The following is a 19,414-nucleotide window of genomic DNA, read 5'->3' on the forward strand; positions in this document are numbered from 1 at the left end:
GTAGTGCAGTTTAGTGCTACATAGCAAAAAATTCCCTGGTCATGAAGAAGGTGAAACCTGGAGCTCAAGTGGTTCAACTGAAGGTCATAACAGAATTGTACAATCATAATGTCCTCCCTGTGCCTGCTTGGATTTCCTCTGGGTACTCCGTTTTCCTCCCACACTCCAAAGACATGCTCCAGCTTGGCAGGTGCTCAGCATTGGAGTGGAGATCACTGGAGTAATGATGCCTACTATAGAGATTTCCAGTCTGGGGTCAGGTATTGCATATACATAGTTCCATTGATCTGAGCTGATGTAAAATACCCGTACTTGGAATTCAGCTCTAGCTACAAAACACCAGAATCAGAGCTGCTACTATAGGTAAAATACCACTTAAGGATAATACTATAAAATGATGAAATAAAACATACTGTAAATAAAAACAAAGATTTGGTAGGAGGAAGCTTTCATGATTTCATTTATTTTCTCTGGAGCAAATTGGCAGTCTCATTTTAATTGCACGGTGTAGTTGTCCTTTCAGTATACCTCTGTCTTTTTTTATTATTACTAGGGGTAAAAATAAACAGCATTTGATTCAGTGGAATACACGAGTCAGCTCTTAATTCAGGCAAAGTGATTGTCGATCCAATACTCCCAATGGGAACTTGCATATGATTCAGTGCTGCAGCCACATTCTGTCCATTATGGGGAAATCTTAGAGCTTCTAGAGGAAAACATTGGGAGATGCTTAGGCTGGCCATAGACGGGTCGTTTATCGGCCGAATTTTTGGCCGATAAATGAAAAATCGGTCGTTGCTGGCAGTGATGCTGCCACCAATGTCCACGTAAAACGGCCATTGTTCGTGGATTTTCCAGCATTATCAATAATACTAAATGAGAAAATCCACGAAAAACGACCGACGGGTTGGCCCCACTAACGGCGTGAATATCGGCCGATTTTTCCTGCGACGAAAATTCGATCGATAAACGACCCGTCTATTCCCTGCATTAGGGGGAGATTTGCTAAAACGGGGCCACACAGAGTCTGGTATCCAGTCGGCTTGCAGGTTTCATTGTCCAGGCTTAACTGAACAAGCAGAAGTTAGAAGCTGATTGGTTACTATGCACAGATACACCAGGTTCTGTGTGGCCCAGTTTTAGTAAATCTCCCCCCTAGAGCTGTGTATTATCTGTGTTACCTGTTAATGTATGCACAAAATTGACAAAGCCGTACTAAATGCAGGTACAATAAACAGATAAAATCTGCACTGAAACAATTTACTATGATCCAAGGAACAGATTAAACTGTGCTATCATGTACTGCATACAAAAGTGACATATTATGTATTATTATGATATGTAATGATAACATTTCATTAACCTCTTCCCTCCCGTTTCGATGTCCCTTTAAAAGGTTCTGCATGCCTTGGGTGCAGGGAGTTTAGGTGACCATGTGACTAGTGCGATAGGCTGTCACAGTGGTCACATGATGGAGAGCCGGTCCTGACCAGTTACTGATCGTTAGTGGAAAATGTCTTTGACAACTTGGTCTCTGTGCTGGGATTGAGCTTTCAGCATAGAAGCATTGGCCACCCAGCGATGCATTTGTGTGGAGTGTGGACATTAACCTCCCTGGCGGTAATCCTGAGTGTGGCTCGGGGTTGATTTATAGTACCAAAAGTGGTAACCCGAGCCACACTCGGGATTACACTGTAGTGCTTGTCCTGCGATCCCCCGATCCTTACCTTGTCCTGCGATCCCCCGATGTCCTCCCGCTGTGTCCTCCGGCCGATGCTGGCATCCGTCTTCCGGGTTCCCTTCCCTGCGAGCGTCGGGACGTAGGGGGGCAGAACCGGCAGGAGATTCAAAAAAGTAAAAACATGACATACACACAATACATTGTAATCTGATAGTATTACATTACTGTATCAAACCATTTCACCTCAGTTTTGTCCCTAGTGCTTTGTCCTGTGCCCTGCCTGCACTTTTACCGTTCTTTCTGCCTGGAAACTTGAGAACGTCCATGGCATCCAAAAAGCATCCCTTTAGGTCAAAAGCGGTTTTAGACCAGCTAGAAAACAGCGATATTGAATTAGAATCACTTGCAGAATTGAGCGCTAATGATTTGTGGGGAAATTCGTCATCAGACCCTGAAAACGATTCTGTGACAGAGCTCAGTGATGTGTGAACTTGGCTCTCTATTTCAGATTTCAGTGTTTTTGGTTTGATTACATTATTGAATTAAATTTATTATTATATAATCATTTTTTATAATTCTAATTTTTTATTGTATTATAATTTATGATTTTGTGTTTCAAACTTTATCAGGATAATTACTAGAGACTTGTTTGGACAGATTTAAGTGAGTTATTCCTAAGAATTACTGGCCTACAATATAAAACAACAAATTTGCATGCAAAACAATGTACCGCTTTGACATTCAAAAATATTGACATAATTAGACCACCAGGGAGGTTAAAGACCACCCTTTAGCCACTGCAAATATTGTATGTGTTATGCAGATGGCAACAGGTTAAGGAGAATTTATAGTTACAGTTTTTAGACACACTCAAGAGAAAACAAATATTTTTCAGTGTGTGTTGGTGAGAGATTGAAAAACATTGCTTTTATGTCTAATTTAACCTCTTCATGCCGGCCGAACGCAAATGTGCGGCCTCCCGGCATCTGGGCCTAGACGCCGAGCGGCCGCACATTTGCGTTCTGTTAAAAAAAGACATATGTGCCGAGAGCGCGCGCCCTGTGCGCTCCCAGCACACATGGCCGGTACTCACGGATAGGTCCCGATCTCCTCTTTCGATCGGGACCTTTCCCGATCATGTGACCGCCATGATGACGCATCACGGCGGTCACATGACCCTAAACCCCGCCTCCCGGCTTCTGAAACTCTTAAAGGGCCTGGAGGTACCGGCGTGAAGGGGTTAAAATTTTATATGAACACGGGGGAAGTCATATTTGTTCATTACCTATGCAGAGTCTTCTTCCTGCTTTGCTGTGTTTGTGATTTAGCCTCCATTCACATCCAGTAAGTTCTTATGGAAGTGCTTATACAGGAGTTTTTAATTGGGCATTTTTCAAGCATTATATTTAGGGTTTTACCAATATTGATATCCATATCGGTGCCGATACTAAGCATTTGCAAAAGTACTTGTACTCATGAAAATGCTCCAATACCTAAAACCGATCCTTCTTTGTACGGTGTCATTTGAGCCTATACAGGATCAAGGGCTCAAATCAATTAAGGGCAAAGAATTGCACGTGGTTTGAAAAGGAATGTAGTGGGATTTTTGTCCGAATCACATGTGATTTCCCTACAGGTGCCGTGCGATTTGAGCCAATTCATTTTGTATCTAATGGCCCCATTGCAGGAATGGAGATGAATAGTCTGTGAACTTTAGTTCTGCTTTAAAATTGTGTTTGCAAGGATGGGGAAATGTAGGTATTGCACGGCCCTGTGGTGCCTATTATTTTACAGGACATTAAAATTAATTTTGGCCAAAATGTAATCTGCCACCTGTCTTTGGTAAATTAAGTGTATGTTAATTGGTTTGCGTGAAAATTATAGTGTCTACAAATGATGATATATAAACTGGAATTATTTTTGTTTTATTATTTTTATTACTAGTAATGGCGGCGATCAGCAAATTAGTGGGACTGTGATAGTATGGCGGGCATTTTGACATTAAGTAACTGACACTAATATGACCAATGACACTAAGACTATGCTAATAAAATGCACCGATACTGTACTAATGACACTGGGCAGGAAAGGGGTTAACATCTGGGGCGATCAAAGGGTTAACTGTATTCCTAACTATATCTGATCTGTGTACTGTGTGCTTTGCAGGGAGACAAAAACCGGCTCATCCCCACTGTCAATAGAGAGATCTGTGTTGTTTACCAAGGAAGTTCTGATATCCTATTTGTTGCAAAGTGTGCTGGAAAGGGTATATAGCAGTGTTTTCCAGAAAATAGCCGGTGCAGTCTGGGGGCTCCAGCCCATATTAAAAAAAACTGCAGCTTTGTAAAATGTTCATTCATGTTATTGTCATAGCGGTAGGCCATTTGAGCTCCTCAGAAGCCTCGGCTAAAAAACTCCCAGTTAGCAACCCTCATGTCCGGACTGTTGCTAGGATATGAAAACCGTTGGATGATAACTGCCGGCAGTACAGGAGCAAAGACCAACAGTTTTCCTGTGCTAGCAGCAAGGCAGGATGTGGGGGCCCCTGACTGGGGTTTTTCCAGCCAGGCCTCTGAGGGTCCCAAATGGCACAGCAGTGGGTGAGCTCAGCAATGTGAGAGAGAGAGAGAGAGCGCAGTGTACAGTCAGGGGGTTCAATGAGGAGAACGCTCTCTCCTGTGATGCTGGGGGCGAGTGTCCATTGATTGGAGCGTTCTAGCAACAGGACAGGATGGGGCACAGCTAAGGCCTACAGGTAAGGCTTCATAACTAATCCCAGTATATCAAAGCTGCGCAGTGTTTTTGATCACACTGGGGCCCATATTGGGGCCCCTTGACATTTTTTATTGAACTAACTCCTTCGGACATAATGTGGCCCTCTTGAAGATGTTGTCTCGGTGGGGCCCCGTGTTTTTTCTGAGTGTGACATGCCTGTCCTAGACTGCCCAGATGTCTGTGTAATGTCCTGTTATGTAATCCGCCTGTCCCTTTATTATGTGACATTTCTCTAATGTATGTATACAATGATAGATTTCACTCTGTATATATGTATATATTTGTCATATTGGGGTCTCAGGGGATGTATTCTGGCTGCAGTGGGCTTGTGAGGAAATGGTTGTGGGTAACCTAGCAACAGGAGTAGCCTGAGATCTGTGTATAAGTGGAGGGCTTGGGGGTACAGGGGTGTACAGTACAGTGAGCTGTCAGGGCTCAGCGATTGGGGTGTATAGGTAGAGTTTTGGAGTTCCGGGGTGTACAGTACAGTGACCCCATCAGGGTTCAGAGATCGGGCTGTGAGGGGAGAACTCTGGGGGTACAGGGATGTACAGTACAACGACCCTATCGGGGCACAGAGATGGGGGTCATAGCAGCACCTGAGTGTGCGGAGGGATGTACAGGACATATAGAAGGATATTTATATGAGGAGATCCAGAGGTGGCCTGAAGTGACAGGAAGAGATCATCTCTTCTTCCTATTGTACATTAGAGGCAGAGGGTGACTACCTCAAATGAAGAGCAGGAGCGGCATGGAGGCCGGGGACAAATAATCAACCCCTCTGATAGCTCCGTGTTCAGAATTTCTGGCTGCAGTGGAAGATGAATGCTGCTGAGTGGATGACAGGTAGCTTACTTGCGATGCTTTGATTTCTATCCTGCTGGCAATGTTGGGCTGGTGTTGGCAACTTGCAAAGCATGGAGAACGCCTCAATTCATGTGAATACAGGGACCCTGCAAATGCTTTTTGATGGCATTTTGTGTGCAATTGTGAAGCTCTACAGAAAGTTTCTTTTCATATTCTCCCCCCTCCAGCCCTTTCCAAAAAAAAATGAAAAGACATGTGTTGTAAGAGCTGCAAAAACACTTCCTAATAATGTAAACGTACACTATAGGTGGTTTCGGGGCGTCCCTCTGAGCTGAAACCCCCAAACCATGTTTGAACATGTTTTCCTGTAAAGTGGGCCCCAACACCTCAAGGGTTCAATGCTCAGGATGTCTCGGGGTACAGGTAGAAGGTGTAATGCTTCCTTTATTCCTCTTTCTGCCAGACTCCACCTGTGTGACCAGTCTCCTGAAGCCTCTTCTCCAAGGTGATTTGTTTGGGAGTCGCAGCGTTAAATGCATGCCTTTCATGTTCTAGAACTATAAACAAAGCTCTGATCCCCGCACAGCAAACAAACATTCAAGCAGAAATTCTAATAACTAGGAGCAGTGTCACACATAGGCCTCATTTTCTCAGCATGTAAAAGCACCTCTATGTTAGGCCTGGTTCACACCTCTGCAATTTTCTGTGCATTTTCAGTTTTGCAGAAACGTCGTACAGTCCATTTAACATGGTTTCCCATGGGTCACATTCACATCTGTGCGTTTTCCACCGGTGCATTGTCTGGAAAGGATCAGGAAGGTTTCTTCCTGCAGCAGGTTGCAGTTTTTGTTCCATAGATTTCAATGGAAATGCAGCAGAAACGCTTTTAAAAACGCAGTGCTTGCATTCTTGATGGTTTTTTTTTTTTGTTTCTCCCATAAGACAAAAGACACCTGCCAAAGGCACAAAACGCATCAAAAACTCATTAATATGTCACGTGAAAAACATGCAAAATGCATCAACTGCAACCTGTACAGGCATGAACCTGGCTTTAGGATCCTTCCAGGCACAGCTCAAAAAGATATGGGGCCACACCAGGCTCTAAATGGTCAATTCTCCTCCATAGCAGTCCCTGCACAGCTCCATAGAGCCCCTTTCACATGGGTGTTTCAATCAGGTCCACTTGTCAGTTTTTTAGGCAGACCTGATCGGAAGGTCCATGCAGCCCTATAGACAGGATTATGTAAACTGACTTGTGTCGGTTTGTAAACCCGCCTACCTTCAGGTCCAGGAAAAAAAAACGGAATAGCACTGCGTTCTTTTCTTTTTTTCCCAACCAGATTGGAGATAGTCTGATGTAAACTGACAGCGCAGTCTGTTTACACCCGGCTGCCCATAGAGTTGACAGGGGTCCACCCTTGTCTGCCGGGCAGAAACTGAACGAGTACAGGCGTCCAAACAGTGCGGACTTCGCTCCGTGTGAAAGGTGTCTACAACATAAATCGTCGTGCCTTCTATAAAACCAGGTTTATTACAATAAAGGGTTAGTAATGCTCGTGGTTTCATAGGCAAATCGATGGCTCACCAGGTCTCCATATAGCGCTCTCTATTTGGCTGATCCAGATCGATTCTACTTCCTCAAACTCCTGGGAACACCCCAACAGCTGCTGAAACCTGGGATTGAACCAGGGACCTTTAGACATTCAGTCTAACGCTCTTCCAACTGAGCTATTTCAGCAAATTTAGGGGCGTCAGTTTTATTAGTTCTGTATTAACAAGTTTGCTTGGAGGCGGGATATTGTGGATTTTGGAGAGCTGCACTTCTTTCATTCATTTGTTTCATGTATTTGTCAATAGATTTCTGGACACTTTTGTGTGCAGAGGGAGCTGCAGGTGCTGCATATAACCTGCCATACAAGGGAATATATTTGTAAACGCTGATACTTCTTTACATCAGCTCTTATCCACACATGCATGTCCAACGTATTTTCCCAACACGAGGAGGCATTGGCGTTTCAATGAGTGCGGCCACGTACAGCCATTTACTTGTATGGCTGGCTGCATGTAGCACCTGGAGCAGGAAAGCACCCAGAAATGTACACTAGGTGCATAAAATGCCTGCAAAAAGCTGAGTGACTGAACTCTAACGTGTATGTACAGTTTGTATAGTTTTCTTTTTAATTTTAGAGCAGCGGTTCTCAACCTGTGAATCGCGACCCCTTTGGGGGTCGAACAAACCTTTCACACGGTTCGCCTAAGACCATTGGAAAACACATATTTCCGATGGTCTTAGGAACCGAAACACCGCTCCTCTATCCGTCTCCAGGCGGGTCTGCCCACATGCAGAAACGCCCACATACGAGTACCCGGCGCAATGACATCATCGCGCCAACCCCATCACATACAGTGCAGGCAATAGCTGACTGTGCAAGCAGCTCGCCATCCTGCCAATGCACTGTATGGGCTGAGCAGCCGTAGCCTGGAAGGAAGTGAGACTCAGGCTGGGTTTGTCCCCTTGGACTTCCTGTTATCTACCGATCCATGGTAACCCATCCTTCCCCTTGCCTCAATTTCATGCCGCCTATGCTACTTGGGCTCAACAAGGTTTGAAGCTTTTTGCGCAGTTATTTGACACTATCTCAGGCTCTGCCCTCCCCTTCTCTCATATTAGTGAGTGCTACCAACTCCCACCCCATCACTTCTTAATGGTTCAGCAAGGCATAGATCATATCTCAAGCACATGCCGGAATAGACCAAGAAGATTCCAAACGTCTATGGTGGATATATTGCTGAAGCGGAAAACATTTAAGATCTCGAACATTTATAAACCACTGAATCTATGCCTGTCTAAGTCCCTGTATTCCTCCTCTACCATCTCCACCTCTCCAGATTCAAAATAGCTGCCCCCTGTACAAATCTCCACGACCCACATTGCTACACAAGTTGTGGTATTGTCCATTCATCTTGGAATTTTAGAAACAACTGGAGACATTCGCTGCTTCTGTCACGGGTTATTGCCCGACACAAGGTCCCTTTCTGCTCATATTTGGCAATTTCCCCTCTACACGCCTGGAGCAGTCCAGACCTCAATTACTAGCTATACAACGCAATAAGGCTTGGCTAGCCACCTGCTTCATGATTGCGCGACGGATCATTCTCAGAAAATGGCTATCCTCCGCTCCGCCTTCAGTTCCTGAGGTCAAGCAAGACCTATTACATCTTCTTCGTAGAGAAAGACTTGACTTAGACTTGTCACTAAAAGCCTTGACGTTGCGGTTCCAGAAAAAATGGGGCCTCTTAATATCAAGGTCTCTTCCCCCTCTGGAGCAGAGCACGTACCTCCAATAGGCCATATGGTTATCCCTATCCACATTCCTCATAACTCTTTTGATTTTACTGTATTGTATATCTCAAGGATGTTTTTAATGGGTGTCAGTCACATGATGGGTCTCCATATAACCAATTCTTTATTACAGGATTGCATAATGGCTCTGCAAGTAGGTAACAACATGCGTTCTTCCTGTTTTGTGCTTTCTGTGCCGGGATCCCTTCCTCCGTGGGGAGCTCTCCTTTGTTTGAGCGTCCCCATGCAGGGGAGGAATCTCCAGTTCTTCCGTTTGGGCCTATACTTAAACCCCCCCCCCCTTTCTTTTCCCCCTTTCCCTTGACTACTAATTATGGTTTGGTATGGTTATAGTAAAGATGCCTTATTAGGCGTGGGTTGCACATGTCTCCATCTCTTCATTATTCTAGGCCACTTCTTGCTACTCCTGTGTCTGACAAGGATCCCACAGAGGCAGCGACCACCCTGGGGACCTCTGTCATTCTTCTGGCTTTAGCGGATATGGCTTGGAAGGCCCCACTGGTTCTAGCCTCCCCCCCTTAGTTATCATCTTGTTTATTACTTTGAAACCTGTAATATGCTCATTGAGCTTGATTACATCTTTTTTTTTACCTATTCTTTTGTAAGTTTAGACCACTTCTCTGACTCTGAGTACACTGTTGCATCTACTGTATTGTTGTTTGAAACCCCAATAAAAATATTATTAAAAAAAAAAAAAAGGGCAGCACTGGGGATCTGAAGACTAGCAAAGGATCAGCCCAGTTGAAGATAGCACTGGACTCATGCATCTACAGCAGTGGTCGGCAAGCCGCGGCTCGCGAGCCACATGCGGCTCTTTACAAACTTAAATGCGGCTCTCCTGTGTGCCGGGCGCCCGCTCCCCTCCCTCCTCTCGGGCGGGCGGGCGGCCGGCCGCCCCCTCCTCCTCTCCTCCTCTCCCCCTCTCCCCTCCCCTCCTCTCGGATGGCCGCCCCCCTCCCTCCTCTCGGGCGTCAGGACTCTGCAGCTGTCAGGATGTAGGCGGGGCAGCCAGGATGTAGGCGGGGCAGCGTGACGAACTCTTCTCCTCTCACAGTCCTCCCTGAAGACCAGAACGGCGTGGGAATACGAGAGGAACGCGCGGAGCAAAGGTAAGTGAATTGACACAGGGGGGACTTACTATATGGGGAATGAATTACTATATGGAGGACTTACTATATGGGGAATGAATTACTATATGGAGGACTTACTATATGGGGAATGAATTACTATATGGGGGACTTACTATATGGGGAATGAATTACTATATGGAGGACTTACTATATGGGGAATGAATTACTATATGGAGGACTTACTATATGGGGGATGAATTACTATATGGGGGACTTACTATATGGGGAATGAATTACTATATGGGGGACTTACTATATGGGGGACTTACTATATGGGGAATGAATTACTATATGGGGGACTTACTATATGGGGGATGAATTACTATATGGGGAATGAATTACTATGGGGGACTTACTATATGGGGGATTAATTACTATATGGGGGATGAATTACTATATGGGGGATGAATTACTATATGGGGGATGAATTACTATATGGGGGATGAATTACTATATGGAGGATGAATTACTATATGGGGGATGAATTACTATATGGGGGATGAATTACTATATGGGGGATTAATTACTATATGGGGGATTAATTACTATATGGGGGATGAATTACTATATGGGGGATGAATTACTATGGGGGATGAATTACTATATGGGAGATGTATTTTCAGTTTTAAAAATGTGGCTCTCAAAATAAATTTCAATCGTGGTTTTGGCGAGATTTGGCTCAGTTGAAAAAAAAAGGTTGCCCACCACTGATCTACATTATATAGCCCGTCATTCATGTCGTCCAGCAATGTGTCATGTCATTCCCGATGAATATTACATAAGTGGTGATCTGCCGACATGGCAAACCACTGCTCCTTCCAATCCTCTCGTTGAAAAGGGATGGGGTTATGTTCCATTGTATAAGTCATCTTTGCTTGATCCCGATAATCCTCCTTTCTAGTACAATTTCTCCTTAGTCTGACAAATTGTCCTTTAGGGACATTCATAAGCCAGGAGGTGTGATGACAATTGTTCAGGGGTATATAACCATTGCGATCTACCGTCTTGAAGAATGTTTTTGTTAGTAGAGGATCCTGTTCCTGCATAATCTCCAAATCTAAAAACTTGATAGTCTTCTCACTTATCACCCAAGTAAGAACAATATTCTTACTGTTAATCTTTTTTCTTTGATCCATGTCAATCACGATGAATGATTCACATAGGTGGTGATCTGCCGACATGGCAAACCACTGCTCCTTTTAATCCTCTCACCCAAAAAGGATGAGGTTATGTTCCATTGTATTAATACAATGTCATTCATGTCGTCCGGCAATTTTGATTCATATCAGTCACGATGAATGACGCACATAGGCGGTGATCTGCCGGAATGGCAAACCACTGCTCCTTCTAATCTCACCCAAAACGGATGAGGTTATGTTCCATTGTATAAATCCAACGTCATTCATGTCGTCTAGCAATGTTGATCCATATCAATCACGATGAATGACGCACATAGGCGGTGATCTGCCGACATGGCAAACCACTGCTCTTTCTAATCCTCTCACCCAAAAAGGATGAGGTTATGTTCCATTGTATAAATCCAACGTCATTCATGTCGTCTAGCAATGTTGATCCATATCAATCACGATGAATGACGCACATAGGCGGTGATCTGCCGACATGGCAAACCACTGCTCCTTCTAATCCTCTCACCCAAAAAGGATGAGGTTATGTTCCATTGTAATAATCAACGTCATTCATGTTGTCCAGCAATGTTGATCCATATCAGTCACGATCAATGACGCACATAGGCGGTGATCTGCCGACATGGCAAACCACTGCTCCTTCTAATCTCACCCAAAAAGGATGAGGTTATGTTCCATTGTATAAATCCAACATCATTCATGTCGTCTAGCAATGTTGATCCATATCAGTCACGATGATTGATGCACATAGGCGGTGATGTGCCGACATGGCAAACCACTGCTCCTTCTAATCCTCTCACCCAAAAAGGATGAGGTTGTGTTCCATTGTATAAATCCAACGTCATTCATGTCTTCCGGCAATGTTGATCCATATAAATCACGATGAATGACGCACATAGGCGGTGATCTGCCGACATGGCAAACCACTGCTCCTTCTAATCCTCTCACCCAGAATGGATGAGGTTATGTTCCATTGTATAAATCCAACGTCATTCCTATCATCTAGGAATGTTGATCCACTCACGACGAATGACGCATAAAGGTGTTGATCCGTGGTAAACCAACTGTCCTCTGATCTTCCGGCAGTTTTTTTATCTTGATGTGAATTCAGTTTCATTCATGTTGTCCAGCACTGTCGATCCATGTCAATCATGATGAATGATGCACAAAGGTGGTGATCTGCCTGCTATACACTGTAATAGCCTGCTATAAGCTGACTCTTTGCCCCAGGAAAGCAAAAGTTAGGTCATTCCTGTGACCCACAAGAGAAGTATGGTCTAACCTTGTGGTGATCTGTCCAAAAGAACGTGGCTCAATGCAGATGGTGTGAATGAGCCCTCATTCTTTCATTTCCTCTCCACCATCCTTCTCCATTTTGTGCTTTTGAAGCTGAAGCCATCGAACAATCTCTGTTGCTCTTCTGCAATTTTATTTTCTGTATTTCCTGTGTAGGGAATCAGTTCCTTCACATCAATTTGCTGATTTGTGTCGATTTGTGAGCGCAGACTTTCTTCTGGCATCTTCAATGGTGAGGTGGCCTTTCCTTTCTCCAGCTTCTTCCAGTAAATGGTACTGAAGAAGGGATGTTTTCGCAGTTGTTTCACTGCCTGCCGGCGATCGCTCGGATTTATTTCAAGAAGCTATAAAGAAAAAGAAATGAAATTTAGCATACGGTAGATTGTCACTAACAGAAACTGATCAATCAGCCAGTTTAGTGTCGGCTATTTCTTAAAAATAGAAAAAAAACACCTCAGAATGTCATATTTTAATTCCTTGGTGTAGTTTTCACTGAAGATATATATGTCTGTTGGAAGGATCAAAGTGAACATTTCTGAACCAGTGAATGAGTTCATCCAAAAGCTCATGGATAGTTCCTATATTATTCTGACTCCCTGTGTGGTGAATATCTTGCTATACCGTGTGTATATAACACTTCCAGAAGTCGGATGCCCCCTGTGTGCTTTCTTACACCTGGTGATGTACTGGATACTAGAGAACGTTTTGCAAGCTTCTCTCATAAAGAACACTACACTAAGGATCTATAGCTTTTGCATAATTCTAATTGTAGAGTATACTTACTCTTTCAATGACATCTTGAAGTTCAGGATCCATGTCCCTCGGATAGAAGTGTCTCCTGAATCTGGCTTCACCTGGATGTGCTCCTGTGGCCATTTCGAATAAGATGACACCCAGTGACCAATAGTCAGACATAGCATCACAGGGTTTTCCTTGTAGAACCTGATAAAACAGAGAGTAAGATTAACCATAAAATAAAGCACACGATGAGCTGCACAGAGCAGTAATAATAGTTAACAATGGTTGGTGGGAATGACAGGTCACAGTGGGCCTCCTGTTGTTTTTTAGGTTTTTTGAGTCACCATCATTGTGGCTCTGCTTCTTTCATCTCCAAAATTCTTGTTAGGTTCATAGATATTATAAGATAAAGATGGGAGCAGTAGAGGGGAAAAACAAGGGTGGTGTTATACTTACTTCTGGGGCCATATAGATTGGAGTACCGGCACAAGTAAATACTTTGTCGGATCCAAACACGTCGGCTTCTGAAAGGCCAAAGTCTGCAATTTTGACATGGCCGGAGCTGTCGAGCAGTATATTCTCGGGTTTCAAGTCTCTGTAAAAAAAAAAAAAAAAAGGAGAGAGTTAGATTTACAGATCAAATGTTTAAAACCGTAATTCAACCAATACTAATAGTTCAGCTTTCAAGGGGTGCCAGCGGGTTAGATCCCCTTCTAACTTTCTGCACTGCTTTACGAATGGTAAGAGGAACCTCATGACCTTGGCTGTCAGCTTACTGCAGTGTAAGAAACCATATCAAATCACAGTTGGTCATTCTGCAATGCTTCCACATCTTTATTGAAAAGAAGGGAGCAGAAACACTCCGCAGGCTTTCTTCCTGCGTCACCTTTTGCCCTTCTAGTGGGGGCATGATTACGTCCCACTAGAGGGTGATAAGTGTTAGAATTAGGCAGCCTGGGGAGTGTTTCTATCCACGTGTCTTTAATAAAGCCATAGACTCATTTCAGATTGACGGAGTGCACCTCAATATTGTTTCTTCTGCTGGTTTACGGGGATTGATGGGACCCAGAGCAAATTTTGCACCTGTGGCTGGTTTTGCTCAGCTGCTGAATGGGACATGGCACAGTGTTAGAACAGGACATCTACAATTGCAAATGTATGTAATATGGGGAAGTGAGACTCCCTTACTTAGGCTACGTTCACACTAGCGTTGTGTGCAGGCGGCAGAGAGGCCTCGGACAATTCTGCACATTGCAGCACATGGTGCTGTTCTAACGGGAGCGTTAGCGTCGCGGCAAAACGGACGCCCCTGGTCGAGTCAGGAGGCGTTGAAGCCTCCTATTCTAGTCTACGGTGCCGCTCCGCAAACGCCCGGCCGGCGTTTGCGGTGCGGTGGCGACACGGTTGCGGGGCGTTTGCGGAGCGGTAACACCATTCAAACTTCATTATAGGCGTTTGTAACGCTCGGCAAAGCTTAGCAACCTCCGCTAAACCGCGCATGCGGCGTTTGCGGAGCGTTAAAAGATGCTCCGCAAACGCCGGACCAATGCTTGCCAAACGCTATAGGGGCGTTTGGCAAGCGTTGGTAAAAAGAGTCGAGTGTGAACGAGCCCTTAGAGTCACAAAAGCTTCAGCAGCAGGGGACAGAACTGGCCATGGGCAATTCAACCCTTGTACACCCATCCACAACTAAAGTAGCAGTATTGGGTGGTGTTGTACTTTACTGAAGATTAGAAGATATGGAAGATCATGGTGGAGACACTTACCTGTGCATTATTCCTTGGCGGTGCAGATATTGTAGCGCGCAGAGAAGTTCTGCAGCAATAAATCTGTAAAAAAGGAGAAAAGGTCTACGATTATTGCACGTCTCACAGCATAAGTAAACAAATGATTAAGAGGTGATTTCTTCCAAGCCTTGCATGTCATAAGCAGCAATGTATTACTGTGATAATGACAGGCCCTGCTCTTTTCTTGGGTTACTTTGGTTCTTAACCAGGGATTGGATCATAGTCACCTGATCTGTGGTAGCTGACAACCATTGGCTAAGACCTGTGGGGTTGGAACATTGCTTGTGTGGGGTTGAAGATACAGCCTTGCACGCCAAGATAAACTAGAGGATATAACCGGTGTTTGGCAGATATCACATTAGGCTCGTGCTATGCAGGAGAGTGTTAGCAGATCAATGGTGCTACTAAATTTGCTGGTGACCAGTCACTAGGAGTAGCAACTGATCATTAATCAGCTTGGACAAATAGCTCCCTATGCTATACAGTTAGCATGCTTTAGAATCTTGTAGGGATTAGTTGCATCTGATTGAAGGAGTGTGTGATTATGTGAGATTGATGTCTACAAACTGCATTACAGAGTACTTTGCTGACGGCTGAAAAAGGCTAGGCTAGGGGGTAAACGGAAGATGAGTATGTGTATGGGGGGCAGTGAAGGTTCTTTCCTGATAAAGGCTTACTGAGGTGGGTCGGGGTGGGTGATCTTTTAGTTTAAATGAAGAGAGCAATATAGGAATTCATTTTTTTGTTAAATCATACTTATCTAGGTGCGTGCAGCATCAGTCCGATGCAGCATCTGTCTATGGCCGGTTTTAAGGGCGAGCACTCAACAATCACTTGACAGCTGATTGCGGAGTTCTCACTCAGTCATCGCTCACTCCGAACAGAGAGCGGTGACTGTCAGTCAGCGTTTCTGCTCTTCCCCACCCCGCCAACTTAATGGAGCACTGGATTGTGGAGTGGAGGGAGCAACTGGCTCAGGCTCTCAACGGATCGTTGAGCTGGGTGCCGCTCCAGATTTTGGGGCAGATCCTTATTTTAAAGTCGGGATCTTTCCCCAGCCTGGACCGGCTGAGTGACATCAGCCGACAGCAGGCTTCAGCCCGCTGTCAGCTGAAAACGGGTCAAGGAGCTTTGTCTGTACTTCTCCTTTAAGATTCATTGTGTAATTACTATATGCAAATCCTTCATCATGACTGTTAACCCTCACCCTTCTCTTAGGCCATATTAACACCTTGGTGTTCTGGGAAATGCATGAAAAATGTGCTAAGATGCAAATCACACTTGTGGTGCCATTAATTCTTAATGGCACTTCAAATGCGGGTAGAAGTTGTGTGGCCAAACGCACCAAAATGTACATTGCAAAATTGTGAGGCTCGCGGACAAAGAAAAGTACATGAGCTACTTTGGTGCATTTGTCACGCATAAGGCAGCTCACGTAAGTGAATAGGCTGCCCTATGCTGTTGCACGACTAATGTGCAAAAAAAGCCCAAAATAAAAAGGTTGAATGGTGCGGGTATGAATGCAGCCTTAGACGGAATCTTTGTAAGTCTTACCTTATGGTGTTAGTTGGTAATGGAGCAGAAGACTTGATCAGGTCGCGTAGTTCTCCTCCTCTCATGTATTCCATAACAAAGAAGAGATTTTCCTGTAAAAGAAAGAGAAAAATAAGTCGGTTCCAAAAGGTCAAGTGGATGTGAAGTTTGTGTTTTGGTGGAAATGCAGAAATATAGGGATGTCTGGACATGGTAGACGGTTCAGGAGTTTAACGCATCTTCAAACTCAAGAATAAAAATGTCATCTATTTCAGCTTACACCAGTGCTCAGCTATGGAGGCTGTACTAGTGTTCTTCTTTTCAGCATGTCTTCCTTTATTTTCCCCTTGTAATCCTACCACTAATCTACTTCTTGTCCTAGGGTGACTACGCTCACTTACTATTCTCTATGTCTATGGAGGTGCCGTATTGTCATCCTAGGACAATAAGTATGCCTCTCCCCATCCTTAAGAACACCTCTCCCCATCCTCATCTCTATAACATACGGGGAGCTGTGTTGTAGTTCACAGAGGAGAAGTGAGCGGGGCTGATAAGACTGCTTAGGATGACTCAGGACAGCGCTGGAATTCTGACAGGATCACAAGTGTTTTTCTGCACTTATTAAACAGATATAACAACACGCTCTGCTTGATCTATTTAATAGACCAAGTGTGAACAAACAAGAAATGTTCAGTATTGGCTTTCCATCCACTTTAAGACTAAGTTAACGCGATGCTTGGCAGGAACTTTCAATGTATGGTGAACGTCATTCCTCTGTGGGTAAGCAATATATAGAAGCCATTAACATGCAAACATGTTGTGACAGGTTCTATTGAAGTGACTCTATCATGAGAGAAGTTCAAGGACTATACCTGATCCAAGTCAGTGACTCCGACAGCAAAGCCAAAGTAAGAGCAGGACGGCTGGGGAGAACCAGAATTCCCCAAATTCTGCATTGGCAGCCACCATAACTCTCTCATGTCTTAGCCTCTTTGAAGCTGGACCATCCCTCCTTTTTTTCTGGTTTTGGGATTTATTTCTAGGTCTGTGCTGGACTTGGAGTCCAAATGGATAACATGGATGTGATTTGATGAGTGAGTGATTGATAGGAATGTGAAACTTACTTCTGTTTGGAAGGTTCCATAGGCGTGTGTACAAAAGGAACTCCGTCCAACTTTTTCCAGTATCTGTCTCTCTACGAGGACACTTTTCGGTTCTTCTTGCAGTAATTTCCTCTTCTGTACCACCTTGACTGCCAGTTTCTTGTTGGTGGCAGGATGGGATGCCAGGGCGACCTAAAAAACACAGGACACAAATGATTAGAAGCAATTCAGCTCCGGGTTCTGAAAAGGTTACCTCTGGGTCCAGCAGCAACCCCCCCAGCCTGGCTACGATTGTTAGTCTTAGTTTGAAAATAGTTTATAGAACGGGGAGTCAGCAGGATTTTGTGCAAGTTTTCAGTGGTTTTGACTGTTAGTCAGTAACTTCTAGACTGTTAGGGATTGGGGATAGCTTTCAATAGGCTTTTAGCAAGCCGCAGTAGGCATTTAGCAAATCACAGCCAGCGCTCACTCTGAAGTCTGTATTCAGCGTTCATAAATTGGGGCTAAAGGCTATGAAGCTGTGCAGCCAAACGTTATGCAATCTGCTATATACAGTTTAAATGTACGTCAGCTTATTTCCTTATATACCAAAGGATTTGTAATTCTGTCTTGCATCTTTTTGTGTATTACACCCCCGACAGACAGTACACCACTAAACATGACTTAGTGTGTAAGCCTGGATTCACTCTACTCGCGTTGCATCCATGTAACACAGTAAACGCACTGGAGATGATGTGCGTTGGCATGCTATTTTTTCATGAGTGGTGTAAAATACCAGTATTGTAGCTTTCTTAAAGCACATTGCATTTACATGCATTCTATTCCAGTGTAACCGAGCGCCAACTAATGTATCACACTGGTGTAAACTGGTTTTATGGGGAAAGCATGGATTTCAGCTTGGCATTGAGCAGCACAGCTCAGTGTGTGTAGTGTAAATGGGAAGTGGTAAGGAATAGAGTGGTGTGACCTCCACCTACGACCTACTATTTGCCGACTGGCAATAATAATAACCACTAACTGGCAGTGCATTAAACCCTCTGTTCATAAATCTTTGATTACTTACCTTTCCGTAACTACCTTGACCAAGTATTTTATGAAAGATAAAGCTGTCAAGATTAAAGTCGGCTGGCGGATGCATTTCTAATTTGGTGCCAGGCACATCCCTGACTACCTTGTTGTCATTCTCACCGGCTGCCCGGTTGACTGGTTGTCTGACAGCCTCATCGACGGGCTTGCTAACAGCCTCATCGACTAGCTCGCTGACAACCCCAACGACGGCCTCGTTGGCTGACTTGCTGACAACTTCAGCGACTCTCTCGCTGACTACCTCGCCGACTATATCGCTGACAACCTGGTGAAATCTATCGCTGACTACCTCGACGAGCTGTTGATCATTCTTGCTTGTCTCATCAGCAGCGATCTTCCTTTTCTTATTTGGAGGTGCAGAGAAAATTGGATCTGATGCTGGCCTCTTGTTATTCCTCTTGGGCAATATGACAGCACATGGTGTTTTGGCCCAACTCGGTGCATGACCACATCGTCCCTGTTTTGCTGGTCTTTCTTCCTCAGCAGATTGGTTGGATCTGCGCTTCTTTCCTCTGTTCATGGCACTCTCCTCTTTGGAACTCTTTCCCTCTCCAGAATTCTTCCTCCCATCAGAGTTTCCATGTTTGCTTTCCCGATTTTTGGGGAATTGCTGAGGTGTCTCCACCTTCAACCCACTATGTGATAAAGTGGGCTTATCCAAATCATCTACAAAAGGTCTCCCTATGATGGTATTCCAGGTGACCTCCTGTCTGTTCTTATATGGATGATATCGGAAACGTAGTTTTGGCCTGGTCCACTTCATTATAACACGTTATAATGAGATCTCACAGAGCACAAAAAAAGGAGTGTGTTCACTATCGCTAGCAGAAGCACACTGACTGTCTGTGGCTGCGCTGCCTGTGGACTGAGTTTCCGTGGTTGCTAGGATACCAACCGGAAACAAAATTCAAATGATTTTTCTGCCAACTGCCGTTTTCCACAGCGAGGCTCCAATTTTTTTTTAGCAGA

At 44.4% G+C, this 19,414-nt stretch overlaps 1 pseudogene; it reads right to left on the bottom strand.

The window, feature by feature from the left end:
• Positions 1 to 12,214: 12,214 nt before the first annotated feature.
• Positions 12,215 to 19,208, bottom strand: LOC149455757 (putative serine/threonine-protein kinase DDB_G0277449; annotated as a pseudogene).
• Positions 19,209 to 19,414: the final 206 nt, after the last annotated feature.

The sequence above is a fragment of the Staurois parvus genome, unplaced genomic scaffold (genome assembly GCF_062004578.1).
Source record: "Staurois parvus isolate SC_StPar_1 unplaced genomic scaffold, SC_StPar_1.0 ptg000388l, whole genome shotgun sequence".
NCBI lineage: Eukaryota > Metazoa > Chordata > Amphibia > Anura > Ranidae > Staurois > Staurois parvus.